The sequence below is a fragment of the Scyliorhinus torazame genome, chromosome 1 (assembly GCF_047496885.1).
Source record: "Scyliorhinus torazame isolate Kashiwa2021f chromosome 1, sScyTor2.1, whole genome shotgun sequence".
Lineage (NCBI taxonomy): Eukaryota > Metazoa > Chordata > Chondrichthyes > Carcharhiniformes > Scyliorhinidae > Scyliorhinus > Scyliorhinus torazame.
The window spans coordinates 201,396,618-201,411,807 of NC_092707.1; positions in this window are offsets into that span (position 1 = coordinate 201,396,618).

Genomic DNA, 15,190 nt, shown 5'->3' on the forward strand with positions numbered 1-15,190 from the left:
TGGCTTAAGACTGTACCTTGGTCCTGCACTCTTTAATGTTGCAATTTAAAATCTCTGTTGGATTGTGCAAAGCTTGGACCCTGGAATAATATTCATGATGCGCCCAAAGGTTTTGCAATTTATCAGGAGCAACATTGTTGACAGCCAGCAAATCATTTGGCTTCTTGTACCTGGAGGCTGTGAATTGGAATCTTCTGATATCCATTTTCTTCATGCCTGCGGGATTTTTAATGTCCAAGGCTTGGAGAAAAGTTTCAACCAGCCAAACATTCCAATCATTTTTCAGAACAATTCAACGCACCTCACGATTCTTAAAGTCAGGATTATGTTTAACTTGGAATGCTTTTCCATGATTTAACCGTTCAGGATTCTTTTCCAGGAGATGCAGCTTTAGCGCCGCCTTCTTTTGTGCAAGCAGCTCATTTTTCTGCCAAGAAAAATCCTCTTTAGCTGTTAAGATTTCTGTTAAGGCTACACCGATGTCTTGCGAAGAAAGCTTGGACGACATTCTCCCGAAACGGCGCGATGTCCGCCGACTGGCGCCCAAAACGGTGCCAATCAGACGGGCATCGCGCCGCCCCAAAGGTGCGGAATGCTCCGCATCTTTGGGGGCCGAGCCCCAACATTGAGGGGCTAGGCCGGCGCCGGAGGAATTTCCGCCCCGCCAGCTGGCGGAAACGGACTTTGTTGCCCCGCCAGCTGGCGCGGAAATGACATCTCGGGGCGGCGCATGCGTGGGAGCGTCAGCGGCCGCTGACAGTTTCCCACGCATGCGCAGTGGAGAGAGTCTCTTCCGCCTCCGCCATGGTGGAGACCGTGGCGGAGGCGGAAGGGAAAGAGTGTCCCCACGGCACAGGCCCGCCCGTGGATCGGTGGGCCCCGATCGCGGGCCAGGCCACCGTGGGGGCACCCCCCGGGGCCAGATCGCCCCGCGCCCCCCCCAGGACCCCGGAGCCCGCCCACGCCGCCTTGTCCCGCCGTTCAAAAGGTGGTTTAATCCACGCCGGCAGGACAGGCAATTTATCGGCGGGACTTCGGCCCATCCGGGCCGGAGAATCCAGCGGGGGGGGGGGCCGCCAACCGGCGCGGCCCGATTCCTGCCCCCGCCAAATATCCGGTGCCGGAGACTTCGGCAACCGGCGGGGGCAGGATTCACACCAGCCCCCGGCGATTCTCTGACCCGGCGGGGGGTCGGAGAATGACGCCCCTTGTTACTCCTTTGTGTTTGGTCCACAAATGTTACTCCTTTCTTTTTCTCCTCGCACTGTGTTTGGGCTCTGCTTAATTCCATTCTAGCAAGATTGTTTGCGTCCTCGCTTTGAAATTTTAAAGAAATATTCTTGTAGGTCAATAGCGTCAGTGATGCGACCATCAATTCACACGAGACGGAGAGTTGAAGTGAACAGTGGTTTTAATTCGCTAGAACTGTGCCTGCCTGCGACTGCTCTGCACTGAGAGCCGCCTGCAGGGCAGCAGATCTATATACCTCCCCCAAGGGGGCGGAGCCAGGGGCAGAGCCCACGAGGGCACTAACATGATACAATGCAATGTAATGTAATACAATGGTCCATAGGTAGAGCCCACAAGGTCATCAACATAGTCCAATGTAATGTAATGTAATACAGAGGTGAATGGTTGCCGTAATACATTCACCACATCCATCCCCTGTTAAAAAATTGAAGTCCAGCGGGGGTGAAGTGCCTCACAGGTTGAGTCAGTCCGGCTCCTTGATCGTGCACTGCGATCGCCTGAGCTCTGGTTTCGCTGCGGGCACGGGTGTTGACACCGGGAGCGTGTCTTCTGGAGCTTCATCCCTGTAGGTTGGCGATGGGGGAGGGGGTATAGGAGGGGGGGTGTAGGTCGTGCAGGGGTAGGGGCGCTGTTCGGTGTAGGGTAGGGGGGGTAGGTGATGGTCGTAGGGGAACCTGCGGGTGCCAGGTCCCGGAGGGAGACTGTATCCTGTCGGCCATCGTGGTGCGCCACGTAGGCATACTGGGGGTTGGCGTGATCTCGACCAGGGCTTCCGACTTCTGGCTCCTCACTTGTTTTCGGAGGAGTACAGGTCCCGGTGTCTCAGCCAGAACGGAAGCGAGACCCCGGAGGTGGATTTCCCGGGGAAAACAAATAGGCGATCATGAGGGGTCTCGTTCGTGGCTGTGCAAAGGAGTAACCTAATGGAGTGGAGTGCATTGGGGAGGACCTCCTGCCAGCGGGAAACTGGGAGACTCCTAGGCCGTAGGGCCAGGAGGACGGCCTTCCATACCGTTGCGTTCTCCCTCTCCACCTGTCCGTTTCCTCGGGGGTTGTAGCTAGCAGTCCTGCTCGAGGCGATGCCCTTACCGAGCAGGTACTGACACAGCTCGTCGCTCATAAACGAGGAGCCCCGGTCACTGTGGACGTAATTGGGGAAGCCGAACAAGGTGAAGATACTATGCAGGGCCTTAATGACGGTGGCCGCGGTCATGTCGGGGCAAGTGACTGCAAAGGGGAAGCGGGAGTACTCATCAACGACGTTGAGAAAATACACGTTGCGGTCGGTGGAGGGGAGGGGCCCTTTGAAGTCGATGCTGAGGCATTCAAAGGGCCGGGATGCCTTCACCAGGTGGGCCTTGTCTGGCCGATAGCAGTGCGGCTTACACTCCGTGCAGACTTGGCAGTCCCTGGTCATGGCCCTGACCTCCTTGGTCGGGGTTGCGGGTCTTGATGTAGTGGATGAGCAGGGTGACCCCCGGGTGAGAGAGGTCATTGTGGATGGCCCGGAGTCGGGCATCTTGCGCCCTGGCGCATGTGCCACGGGACAGGGCATCTGGGGGCTCGTTGAGCTTCCCAGGACGATATACGATATCGTAATTATAGGTGGAGAGTTTGATCCTCCACCTCAAGATTTTATCATTCTTGATCTTGCCCCGCTGTGTATTGTCAAACATGAAGGTTACCGACAGTTGGTCGGTGATGAGGGTGAACCTCCTACTAGCAAGTTAGTGCCTCCAATGCCGCACAGCTTCCACAATGGCTTGAGCTTCTTTTTCGAATCTCGGAGGCGTTGAGGGTACGGGAGAAAAAGGCTACGGGCCTGCCTGCCTGATTAAGGGTAGTGGCGAGGGCGACCTCTGATGCGTCTCTCTCCACCTGGAAGGGGATGGACTCGTCCAGCGCGCACATCGCAGCTTTGGCAATATCGGCCTTGATGCGGCTGAAGGCCTGGCGGGTCTCAGTCATCAGTGGGAAGATGGTGGCTTTGATAACTGGGCGGGCTTTGTCCGCATAGTTGGGGACCCACTGGACATAATATGAAAAGAACCCGAGGCATCTTTTCAGGGCCTTGGGGCAGTGGGGGAGGGGGAGTTGCAGGAGGGGGGGCATACGGCCGGGGTCGGGCCCTAGGACTCCTTTTTCCACGACATAGCCGAGGATGGCCAGTCGGGTTGTGCGGAAAACGCATTGCTCCTTGTTATAAGTGAGGTTGAGGGCTTGGGCGGTATGGAGAAACTTCTGACGGTTGGCGTTGTGGTCCTGCTGATTGTGGCCGCAGATGGTGACGTTGTCCAAGTACGGAAATGTGGCCTGCAGCCCTTACTGGTTCACCATTCGGTCCATCGTTCTTTGGAAGACCGAGACCCCGTTGGTGACGCCGAAGGGGACCCGGAGGAAGTGGAGGAGGCGGCCGTCTGCCTCAAAGGCCGTGTAGTGGCGATCTTCCGAGCGGATTGGGAGCTGGTGGTATGCGGACTTCCGATCTACCATGGAGAACACCCCGTAGTGTGCAATCTGATTCACCATGTCCGCTATCCGGGGAAGGGGGTACGCATCGAGGTGCTGTACCGGTTTATGGTTTGGCTATAGTCTACAACATCCGGTTCTTTTCCTCGGTCCTGACGACCACCACCTGGGCTCTCCAGGGGCTATTACTGGCCACGATGATCCCCTCCCTCAGGAGCTGCTGGACCTCGGACTTGATAAAAGTCCTGAGCTGGCCACTGTACCGCCTGCTCCAGGTTGCAACGGGTTTACAGTCGGCGGTGAGACTCACGAAGAGTGAGGGCGGGTCGACCTTTAGGGTCGCGAGACTACATACGGTGAGAGGGGGTAGGGGTCCGCCGAACTTCAGGGTCAGGCACCTGAGGTTGCACTGGAAGTCCAGTCCCAACAGGAGAGGAGCGCAGAGGTCAGCGGGGACATATAGTTTAAAATTGGCGTACTCGGTGCCTTGTATCACGAGGTTTGCGAAACAGAACCCCCAGATCTGCAGTGAGTGCGATCCGGAAGCAAGGGAGATTGTTTGGGATGCGGGGGGAATTTTGAGAGAACAGCGCCTTACCGTGTCTGGATGTACGAAGCTCTCCGTGCTCCCGGAGTCAAACAGGCAGGGTGTTTCGTGCCCATTGACCCGGAAGGTCATCATCGAGTTCCTGATGTGCTTGGGGCGTGACTGGTCGAGGGTGACCGCACCGAGTTGCGGGTAGCCGGCGTGGACGGAGGTGGTGGGGTGGTCCCAAGAGGCTGCCCCCTCGGTCGCACGTGTCGGGTGGCGATGAAGATGGCGGCCAAGATGCCGGCCCCCAAGAGTTGCACATGACGGGCCCTGTGGGAGATGGCGGCCAAGATGGCGGCCCCCGTCAGTCGCACGTGTTGGGTAGAGTCAAAGATGGCTGCCCCCACGGACAGCATGAGGCAGATGACATGTCTGGAGGAGGCGGTGCCGGCAGGCATGCAGCCATGCTGCAGGGTCTGCGGGCCTGTGAGTCTCAAAGTTGGGCCTGTGATTTAGAGATTTTGGATCTGGCCAAGTGTCCTTCCTTGCCGCAGTCGCTACAGGTCGCGTTCTGAGCCGGACAACGCTGCCTGGGGTGCTGGTGCTGGCCGCAGAAATAGCAGGACAGACCCCCGGGTTGGGCAGGCAGCCGCGCTGCCCAGGCCTGGGGCACCCTCTGGTCGGGAGTCCACGAGGGGGTTGCGTGAGGCTCTGAAAAGCTACTTCTCAGGAGGTGGATAGTTTTACCGTCTCTTCTAGGTTGAGGGCGCTGTTTTCGAGCAGGGGCTGTCTGACATAGTTGGACCGGACTCCAGCCACATAGATGTCCCGGATTGCGAGTTCCATATGCTGCGAGGCCGTGACGTCCTTGTAGTAGCAGTTTCGCGCGAGTACTTTCAGGTCGCGTAGGTTTTCCTCCAGCGATTCCCCGCGGCATTGGCGGTGAGTGGTGAGGAGATGCCACGCGAACACTTTGTTCGCCGGCCTCACGTATTGCCTTTTCAGGATTGCGACCCCGTCTGCGTACGTAGTCGCTTCCTCGATCTGCACGGAGATTCAATGGCTCACTCGGGCCTGGAGGAGGGTCAGTCTTTGTTCCTCGGTGACGGAGGGCGAGGAAGAGGTGGCGCGGTAGGCCTCAAAACATCAGAGCCAGTGCGAAAAATCCCTTTGGCTTCAGCGGCCTTTGGGTCAAGTTCTAGTCGATCAGGTTTGAGGGCTGCTTCCATCGCGATGTTGTAACTGATTAAATTGATGCGACCATCAATTCACACGAGACGGAGAGTTGAAGTGAACAGTGGTTTTCATCAGCTAGAACTGTGCCTGCCTGCGACTGCTCTGCACTGAGAGCCGCCTGCAGGGCAGCAGATCAAATACCTCCCCCGAGGGGGCGGAGCCAGGGGAGGAGCCCACAAGGGCACCAACATGATACAATGCAATGTAATGTAATACAATGGTCCATTGGTGGAGCCCACAAGGGCATCAACATAGTCCAATGTAATGTAATGTAATACAGAGGTGAATGGCTGCCGTAATACATTAACCACAGTCAGCACTGGATTCAGCTTTTCCGCTCTTTTTCAAAGCCGATTTTCCTTGTATCACCATTTTCTTTGAGTACTGCTACTGTCTACTTTCCCCCATCTTGCTCACATTTTTCCTGTGTTGGTGCTTCAGATGATTTTAAAGCTTTCCCAACAATCATTAACTTTTCCTTGTCAGCTGGATGCTCCAATGCCCCATTAAAATTAGTGGGCTAGGTTTCTGACTCTGTGGACACAACTTTAGTCAAAACATTCATTTTCGTAGCCGTTTTACAGGAAGTCATGGATTTGTTTAAGTCACTCAGCTTTTCTGCACAATTTCAGTTTCAGCAGCACTTAATCCTCAGCAAAGTAATTTCCGAATACTACACTGTTAAGAGTCAAATTTGCAACATCACCAACAATTACAGAACTGGTAACTGAAGTACATTTTTAATTAACTCCAGCCAAGGGCATGCGTCCACCTATCACCTGAAGTAACACCCTGGCATTTGTTGAGTTATTTGCAGGGAAAGTCACATCATTGCCACTGTCGTGACTAGGTGAGATGTGGTTGAAAGGATCGCCTCTCTTTCCATCCTTCAGTTGACTGTAGGTATTTTTCTCTTGCCAATTCAGTGAGTGTTTAACTATCTAAGTGCTGTGACTGTAAAAAAAATACACTCAAATATTTTTTTCTCATAAGTTTTAAAAGAAGAAATAATAGTATTTATTGTGCTTAACGCCCAATCTGAATACAAGTAAAAAAGATCTGACTCTCACTCACATATTAATTGAATAATTCACACACACATATGTTACAAAACGTGGGTGGTTTCAGATTGGACTTGATAGCCTTTCTAGATTCTGTGTCGAAATGATTTAAAGATGTTGACAGATTACTTTGGTCTTTTCTTCCGGAGTCAGCTGCTGCTGGGTTGATATTTAAGACACTGCCTTTTGTGACTGGTCAAAAGAACATGCATGGCACAAGCTTGCAAGATGGCTGGGGATAGAGAGTGCCAACTTAGGGTCTTTCTGGTTTCACTCTGACTAGCCTGGATAAAAGCAGCTTCGTAAAACAGAAAGAAGGTTAGTTTTCTCATCATTCACAGCTTATGTCTGGATGTTTTGTGAATGGTTAAGGAGATGGGTCATTGTCGTTGGTGAACTACTTCTCGACCCATGATTGCTGGTAGCTTTGTAATTTGTAGAGTACAGCTATGTTAATGTGCAGCCTCTTAGGAGCTGATGCTTAAGTCATTTAAAATGCCATTGATTTGACTTTTAACCTTCTCTGGCGGTTTCAGCCCACTCAATACATAAAGTCATTTTTGATGTAAAATATGGTTTGAGAACACCAATGGCAATAGCTGTCGACCCGTAACCTCAAGGATATTTTTTTTTAAATTTAAGTACTCAATTCTCTTTTTTCCAATTAAGGGGCAATTTAGTGTGGCCAATCCACCTACCCTGCACATCTTTGGGTTGTGGGAGTGAGACTCACGCAACATGGGGAGAATGTGCAAACTCCACACGGACAGTGACCCGGGGCTGGGATTGAACCCGGGTCTTCAGCGCCATGAAACAGCAGGGCTAACCACTGCACCACCGTGCCACCCAATCCTTAAGGATAAAGGCCTTCCTCACAAGATGAATATGGGGACACTTTACACTTCCCTGTAAGAGCAAGAATTTTGCCGCATTGCACCCAACCTTCACCCTCTTAGAGAATGAGGGAGATGTTCACTGCTTGTCATGAGTTTTACTGGTCAGGACATTTTCTTAAAGTATGTTTGTTAACGGTTTACATTTTAACAAACAATGCAACAAAATCACAAGAATGGTGCCGCATAGCAGGCAAAATAAAGGTTCAGCACACATGAATACAGGAGAACAGCAGTATAACTAACTCAATGCAATCATAAGACATAACTTGATGCCTCTATAAGCCCAGCCACAGAACAAAGGAGAAACAGGATAAAATCATGAAAACATGTTCAAATGATGCACACTTTCCCCCTCAGCGATTGCACACAATTGCCACGTGAGTTCAGGGTAAATTATTTGCGCTATGATCGGGCACGCATCAATATACTTCTCCCTCAACGCCAGAGGCACCAAAGACACCGCAACCTCCTCTCCTCGGACACCAAATCCACCTGCACCCATGCAGGGACCAATCACGGATTCTTTATACCCATCCAAGAGAAAAGAAAACACACAGTGAAAATACACGAGAACCCCAGTTCTAGCTCTCACTGGGGCTCTATCCCTACCTCCACACCAACCAAACACCCATCACCCTGCCATGGCTCCACTCATCTTTATTATGTGAATTGGACATTCTGAATTCTCCCTCTGTGTACCCGTACAGGCGCGGGAATGTGGTGACTCAGGGATTTTCACAGTAACTTCATTGCAGTGTTAATGTAAGCCTACTTGTGACAATAAAGATTATTATTCATAAATGAGATAAGGGGTGTCCAAAAAGCACTCCTTTCCCATAACCCAAGGATTACATCACATAATTTAAAAAAGGAATAAAACTGCACAGACCAGATTTCACATAATCACAAAAACTCTAATCAGAATCACCCAAGGACATAGACATATATCCCCCCACAGACAACCATGAAATGTGCACTAGGATAAAATTAAGGATTAAAAGACAAGCAGAGCCAGAGCTTGCACAAATGCAGATGTGCCCAGATGCGCCACGCCAACCAGTGCCGAAGGGCCTCCGCCGGCCGGCGCGAGTTGGCGCATGCGCAGGAGCACCAGCATGTTCTGGCACATGCGCAGAACCGTTGCCGTGATTCCTGCGCATGCGCAGGGGTTTCTTCTCCGGGCCAGCCATCGTGGAGCCTTACACAGGCCGGCATGGAAGGAAAGAGTCCCCCCATGGCACAGGTCCACCCGCAGATCGGTGGGCCCTGATCACGGGCCAGGCCACCGTGCGGGCCCCCCTGGGGCCAGTTCCCCCGCGCGCCCCCCCCCCCACCCCACCCCCACCGAGGACTCCGCAAGCCGCCCTCAAAGCCAGGTCCCGCCGGTATGGACCTTGTCTAATCCACGCCGGCGGGACTGGCCGAAAACGGGCGGCCGCTCGGCCCATCGGCGTCCGGAGAACCACTGGTGGGGGGGGGGGGGCACTGCCAACGATCCCCGCCCCCGCCCAAAAACCGGCGCCGGAGAATTCGGCAGCCGCCGTCGGAGCGGCGGGGCTGGATTCACTTTTTTTTTAAAACACATTTTATTCAAACTTGTATCAAAGTAGTTACAGCAAATAAACTCCCCGGGAAACATTCTTTCCAACAATCAACTATACAGTCTGTACAGATTTTCCTCCTTTTTCACCCCCCCACCCCACCCCCCTGCGACGAACAGCTCCTCAAACATGGTCACAAACATCCCCCACCTTTTCTCAAACTCCCCTGCTGAGCCCCTTAACTCATACTTTATCTTCTCTAACCGCAGGAAGTCGTACAGATCACCCAGCCATGCTGCTACCCCCGGTGGCGATGCCGATCGCCACTCCAGTAAAATTCGTCACCGTGCACTCAGAGAGGTGAAGGCCAAGACATCGGCCTTCCTCCTCTCCATGAGCTCCGGCTTCTCTGAAACCCCAAATATCGCCACCAAAGGGTCCTGGTCCACCTCCTCCTTCACTATCCTGGCTAAGACCGTGAACACTCCCACCCAGAATCTTCCCAATTTTCCACAACCCCAAAACATGTGCGCATGATTCGCTGGCCCGCGCCCACACCTCTCACACGCATCTGCTACCCCCTGAAAAAACCCACTCATTCTCGTCCGAGTCAGATGCACCCTGTGCACCACCTTAAACTGTATCAGGCTCATCCTTGCACAAGAGGAGGTGCCGTTTACCCTTCGCAGTGCCTCACTCCATACTTCCCAATTGATCTCCATTCCCAACTCCGCTTCCCATTTCACCTTGATCTTCACCACCCGCTCGCCTACCTGGTCCCCCAGCCACTTATATATATTCCCAATTCTTCCCACCCCTTCCACATCCAGAAGCAACAGTCGCTCCAGCAGGGTGTATCCCAGCAATCTAGGGAACCCCTTCCAGACCTTTTGTGCAAAGTCCCCAACCTGTAGATATCTGAACTCACCACCCGTCGGCAGCTCTACCCTCCCCCTTAGCTCCTCCAGACTGGCAAACCCGTCCTCCAAATACAAATCCCTCACCTTGACCAGCCCCACTTCCCTCCACCTCCTGTATACACTATCCATCCCCCCCCCCCCCCCCGGCTCAAACCCATGATTCCCGCTCAGCGACGTTAGCACCGACATCCCTTCCACCCTAAAATGCCACCTCAGCTGATTCCATATCTTCACCGTGGACTGCACCTCCTGGCTCCCTGAATACCTACTCGGAGCCATTGGCAATGCTGCCGTCACCATAGCCCTCTAACTATACCCCTCACAAGATTCCTCCTCCATCCTAACCCACTCTACCCCTTCTCCTTCCCACCACCGCCGCACCTTGTCCACATTCGCCACCCAATAATAATGAAGCAGGTTTGGCAACAACAACCCCCCCTGCTGCCTCTGCCTCTGTAGCAGGGTCTTCCCCACCCTCGGCACCTTCCCCGCCCATACAAAGTCAGAGATGATTGTGTCCACTTTCTGAAAAAAGGCCTTTGGTATAAAGATCGAGAGAGCCTGAAAGATAAACCTCTGCATAATATTCATTTTCACCACTTGGACCCTCCCCGCCAACGTTAAGTGCAGTGTATCCCACCTCTTGAGATCCTCCCTGGCCTTCTCCACCAGCTTTGTTAAGTTCCACTTATGGAGCCCCATCCATTCCCTCGCTACCTGAATCCCCAAATACCTAAACCTATCCCTCGCTACCGTAAATGGCATCCCCCCTAAATTAGCCCGCTGTGCCAGCTCTTACACCGGGAATACCTCGCTTTTCCCTACATTCAGCTTGTATCCCGAGAACCCTCCAAACCTCCCCAACAGGCCCATAATCCTTCCTATACTCTCCAACGGATCCGAAACATACAGCAAGAGGTCATCGGCATAGAGTGACAGCCGATGCTCCCTCTGTCCCCTCATTATCCTCTGCCACTCTGCCGACCCCCTGAAAGTCATCGCCAATGACTCTATGGCCAGCGCAAACAGCAGCGGCGACAGCGGGCACCCCTGCCTCGTACCCCTGTGTAGGTCAAAGCTTCGTAAGCTCATATCATTCGTCCTCACCCTCGCTCTTGGTGCCACATACAGCAACCGCACCCATACCACAAATCTCGGCCCAAACCCAAATCTTCCCAAAACTTCGAACAAGTACCGCCACTCCACCCGGTCAAATGCTTTCTCTGCGTCCATGGACACCACCACCTCTGGTACCAGAGCTCTCGACGGATTCATCACCACATTCAACAGCTGTCTTATATTACTCGCGAGCTACCTGCCCTTCACAAAGCCTATTTGATCTTCTGCAACTACCCCCAGGACACAATCCTCCATCGTCCCCGCCAAAAACTTAGCCAATACTTTCACATCCGTGTTCAATAGTGATATGGGTCTATACGACCCACATTCCACCAGATCCTTCCCTTTTCTTGGGATTAGTGTGATTACCGCCTGCTTCATTGTCTCCGGCAACTCCCCCTTCTCCAGTGCTTCATTAAACGCCCCCAACAGATGTGGTGCCAGGTCCGTTACAAATTCCTTGTAAAATTTTGCCGGGTACCCATCCGGCCCAGGGGCCTTCCCCGACTTTATTCCCCTGACACTGTCCAGCACCTCCCTCAGCCCCAGGAGCTCCTCCAACGCCTGCCTCTTTGCTTCCTCCACCTGGGAAAATTCCAGCTCATCCAGCAACTACCCCATGTCCCCCTCCTCTCCTCCTGGGTCTGCCTCATAAAGTCCCTGGTAATACTCTCTAAATGCCTCATTTATCTTCCCTGGCTCCAACACCACATCCCCAGCCCCAGTCCGGATCTTCAATATTTCCCTGGACGCAGCCTGCCTCCGCAGCTGGTGCGCCAGCATGCGGCTCGCCTTCTCCCCATACTCGTATTGCACCCCTCTTGCCCTACGCAGTTGCCCTACCGCCTTCCCCGTTGTCAGCCTATCAAATTGCCCCTGCAACTTTTTCCTTCTCGCCAATCCCTCCACTGTGGGCACCCTCGAATATTCCCTGTCCACCTTGTGATGAATGTATTACTGCTACCATTCACCATTGCAATTGCATTACATTGTATTGTATTATGTTGATGCCCTTGTAGGCTCCATCTGTGGCTCTGCCCCCTCGGGGGAGGTATATAGAGCTGCAGCCTGTAGGCAGCACTCAGTACAGAGCGGTCGCAGACAGGCACAGTTCTAGCTGATTAAAACCACTGTTCACTTCAACTCTTCGTCTCGTGTGAATTGATGGTCTCATCAATTTAATCAACTACAATATCGCTATGGAAGCAGCCCTCAAACCTGACCGACTGGAACACGACCCACCGGCAGCTGAAGCCAAAGGAATTTTTTTCGCACTGGCTCCACTGTTTTGAGGCCTACCTCGCCACCTCCTCCTCGCCAACCATCACCGAGGAACAGAAACTGAGTCTCCTCCACGCCCGGGAGAGCCACAGAATCTCCATGCAGATCGAGGAAGCGACCACGTACGCAGACGCGGTCGCGATCCTGAAAAGGCAGTACATGAGGCCAGTGAACGAAGTGTTCGCACGGCATCTCCTCACCAGTCATCGTCAACGTCCCGGGGAATCGCTGGAGGAATACCTACGCGATCTGAAGGTACTCGCTTGAAACTGCAACTACAAGGACATCACGGCCTCGCAGCATATGGAACTCGCCATCCGGGACACCTATGTGGCTGGAGTCCGGTCCAACTACGTCAGACAGCGCTTGTTCGAAAAGGCCGCCCTCGACCTAGAAGAGACGGTAAAACTATCCACCTCCTTAGAAGTAGCGTTTCAGAGCCTCAATGCTTTCCCCTCCGACCACGCGATCACCCAGACCAGAGGGTGTCCCAGGCCTGTGCCGTGCGGCTGCCCACCCACCCCGGGGGGCTGCCCTGCTATTTCTGCGGTCAGAACCAGCACCTCAGGCAGCGTTGCCTGGCTCGGAACGCGATCTGTAGCGACTGCGGCAAGAAAGGACACTTTGCTAAAGTCTGCCTGGCCAGAGCCAAAGCTCCTAAATCACAGGCCCGATTTTCAGACTCACAGGCCCGCAGACCCCGCAGTGCGGCTGCATGCCTGCCGGTACCGCCCACTTCGGATGCGTCATCAGCCTTGTGCTGTCCGTGGGGGCAGCCATTTTTAACCCTACACGACACGTGTGACTCACGGGGGCCGCCATCTTGGCCGCCACCTCCAATGCCGCCCAACACGTGCGACCGACGGGGGCCGCCATCTTGGGACCACCCCACCTACTCCGACCACCTCGGCTACCCACAGCTCGGTGCTGTCACCCTCAACCAGTCACGGCCCAAGCACCTCAGGAACTCGATGATGACGTCTGGATCAATGGGCACGAAACGACTCTGGGAGCACGGAGAGCTTCATACACCCAGGCACGGTAAGGCGCTGTTCTCTCCAAATTTCCCCTGCATTCCGAACAATCTCCCTCGCTTCCGGATTGCATTCAGTGCAGATCCGGGGGTACTGTGCCACGAACCTCGCGAAACAGGGCGCCGAGTACGCCAATTTGAAACTATATGTCCTCCCCGACCTCTGCGCTCCTCTGCTGTTAGGACTGGATATCCAGTGCAACCTCAGGAGCCTGACCCTGAAGTCCGGCGGGCCCCTACCTCCTCTCACCGTATGTAGCCTCGCGACCCTAAAGGTCGCCCCTCCCCCACTCTTCGCGAACCCCACCACCGATTGTAAACCCGGCCCCACCAGGAGCAGTCGGTACAGTGCCCAGGATAGGACTTTTATCAAGTCAGAAGTCAAGCGGCTCTTGAGGGAGGGGATCATCAAGGCCAGTAATAGCCCCTGGAGAGCCCAAATGGTGGTCGTCAGGACCGGGGAAAAGAACCGGATGGTTGTAGACTACAGCCAAACCATAGATCGGTACACGCAACTCAATGCGTACCCCCTTCCCCGGATAGCAGACATGGTGAATCAGATTGCACACTACCGGGTGTTCTCCATGGTAGATCCGAATACCACCAGCTTGCAATCCGCCTGGAAGATCGCCACTACACGGTCCTTGAGGCACTGCGTGGAGTGTAAGCCGCACTGCTATTGACCGGATAAGGCCCACCTGGTGAAGGCATCCCGGCCCTTTGAGCGCCTCAGCATCGATTTCAAAGGGCCCCTTCCCTCCACTGACCGCAACGCGTATTTTCTTAACGTCGTTGACGAGTATTCCCGTTTCCCCTGTGCCATACCATGCCCCGACATGACCTCGGCCACTATCATTGAGGCCCTGCATCTTAATCAAGTTTCTCTTGATTTTCCAAAATGAGACACGTTACTAGTTATGTCATGAGTAAATTCATAATCATCTGCCATTACCAAGGAGTCCATTATTTTACCAACTTTCAGGTGAGACCCTAACTGCAAAGGAATGCTGTTTTTGAATCCCTCCACCGATATCATCTCTCTCAAGTTATTGAAGTTCTGTTCCACTTTTATTGACCTACGTCACCTATTGAACAGTTTCTTCTCCCTGGCAAATTCTACATAAATCTGGCCCATTCACTTCCTCAGATTGCTGAATTTCGGTCTGTTGGTCTCCGGCAACAACTTGTCAGAGTTGGGTCTAGAAGTCTTTACTGCCTCATAATCACACAAGTGCACTGATGTAAAGAGATGAGTACACCTCCAAAGCCCTCTCTATCAAGACAAGCACAGTCGATTGCTCTTTTAGCCAATTCAGATTCATGGCAATTTTCTCGAAGGACGGGAAGAACAGCTGCACTCTCTCCTCACTAAATTTAGTACTGAGCAAAACTTCTTTTCCACATCAAAATAAAGAGGAGTTCTCTCTGAGTCAGCCTCAATTCTCCTGTCAACTCAAGTTTATGTAGTTAGAATCCATTCTTTATTTCAAGTTTTCCATCTATCTCTCTCTATTTATCTCTTTCCTCTCTTTCTCATCTCGCTCTTTATAAGTCAATCTTTCTTTGTTTTATTTCTTTTTTAAATTCTGGCCAGTTGTGCTCAGCCATAACATAACCAATTATTTCTTCCTCAAGGCCCAAGTACCCAGCCAATCCTTCAAGGATCTCACCCCCCTCAGTTCCTGATTTTACATTGATCCCCATCTGCTCTGCTACAACTTGCAAGCTGTCTTTTCTCAATTGTTTCAAGTGTTCAGTCAGGTCTTCTCTCTAAACAAGGTTTTGAAACTCAAAGATAGCCATGTCCATTTCCCTATAAGATGTAGCAAAAGCCATTGTGAAATCTTGTTT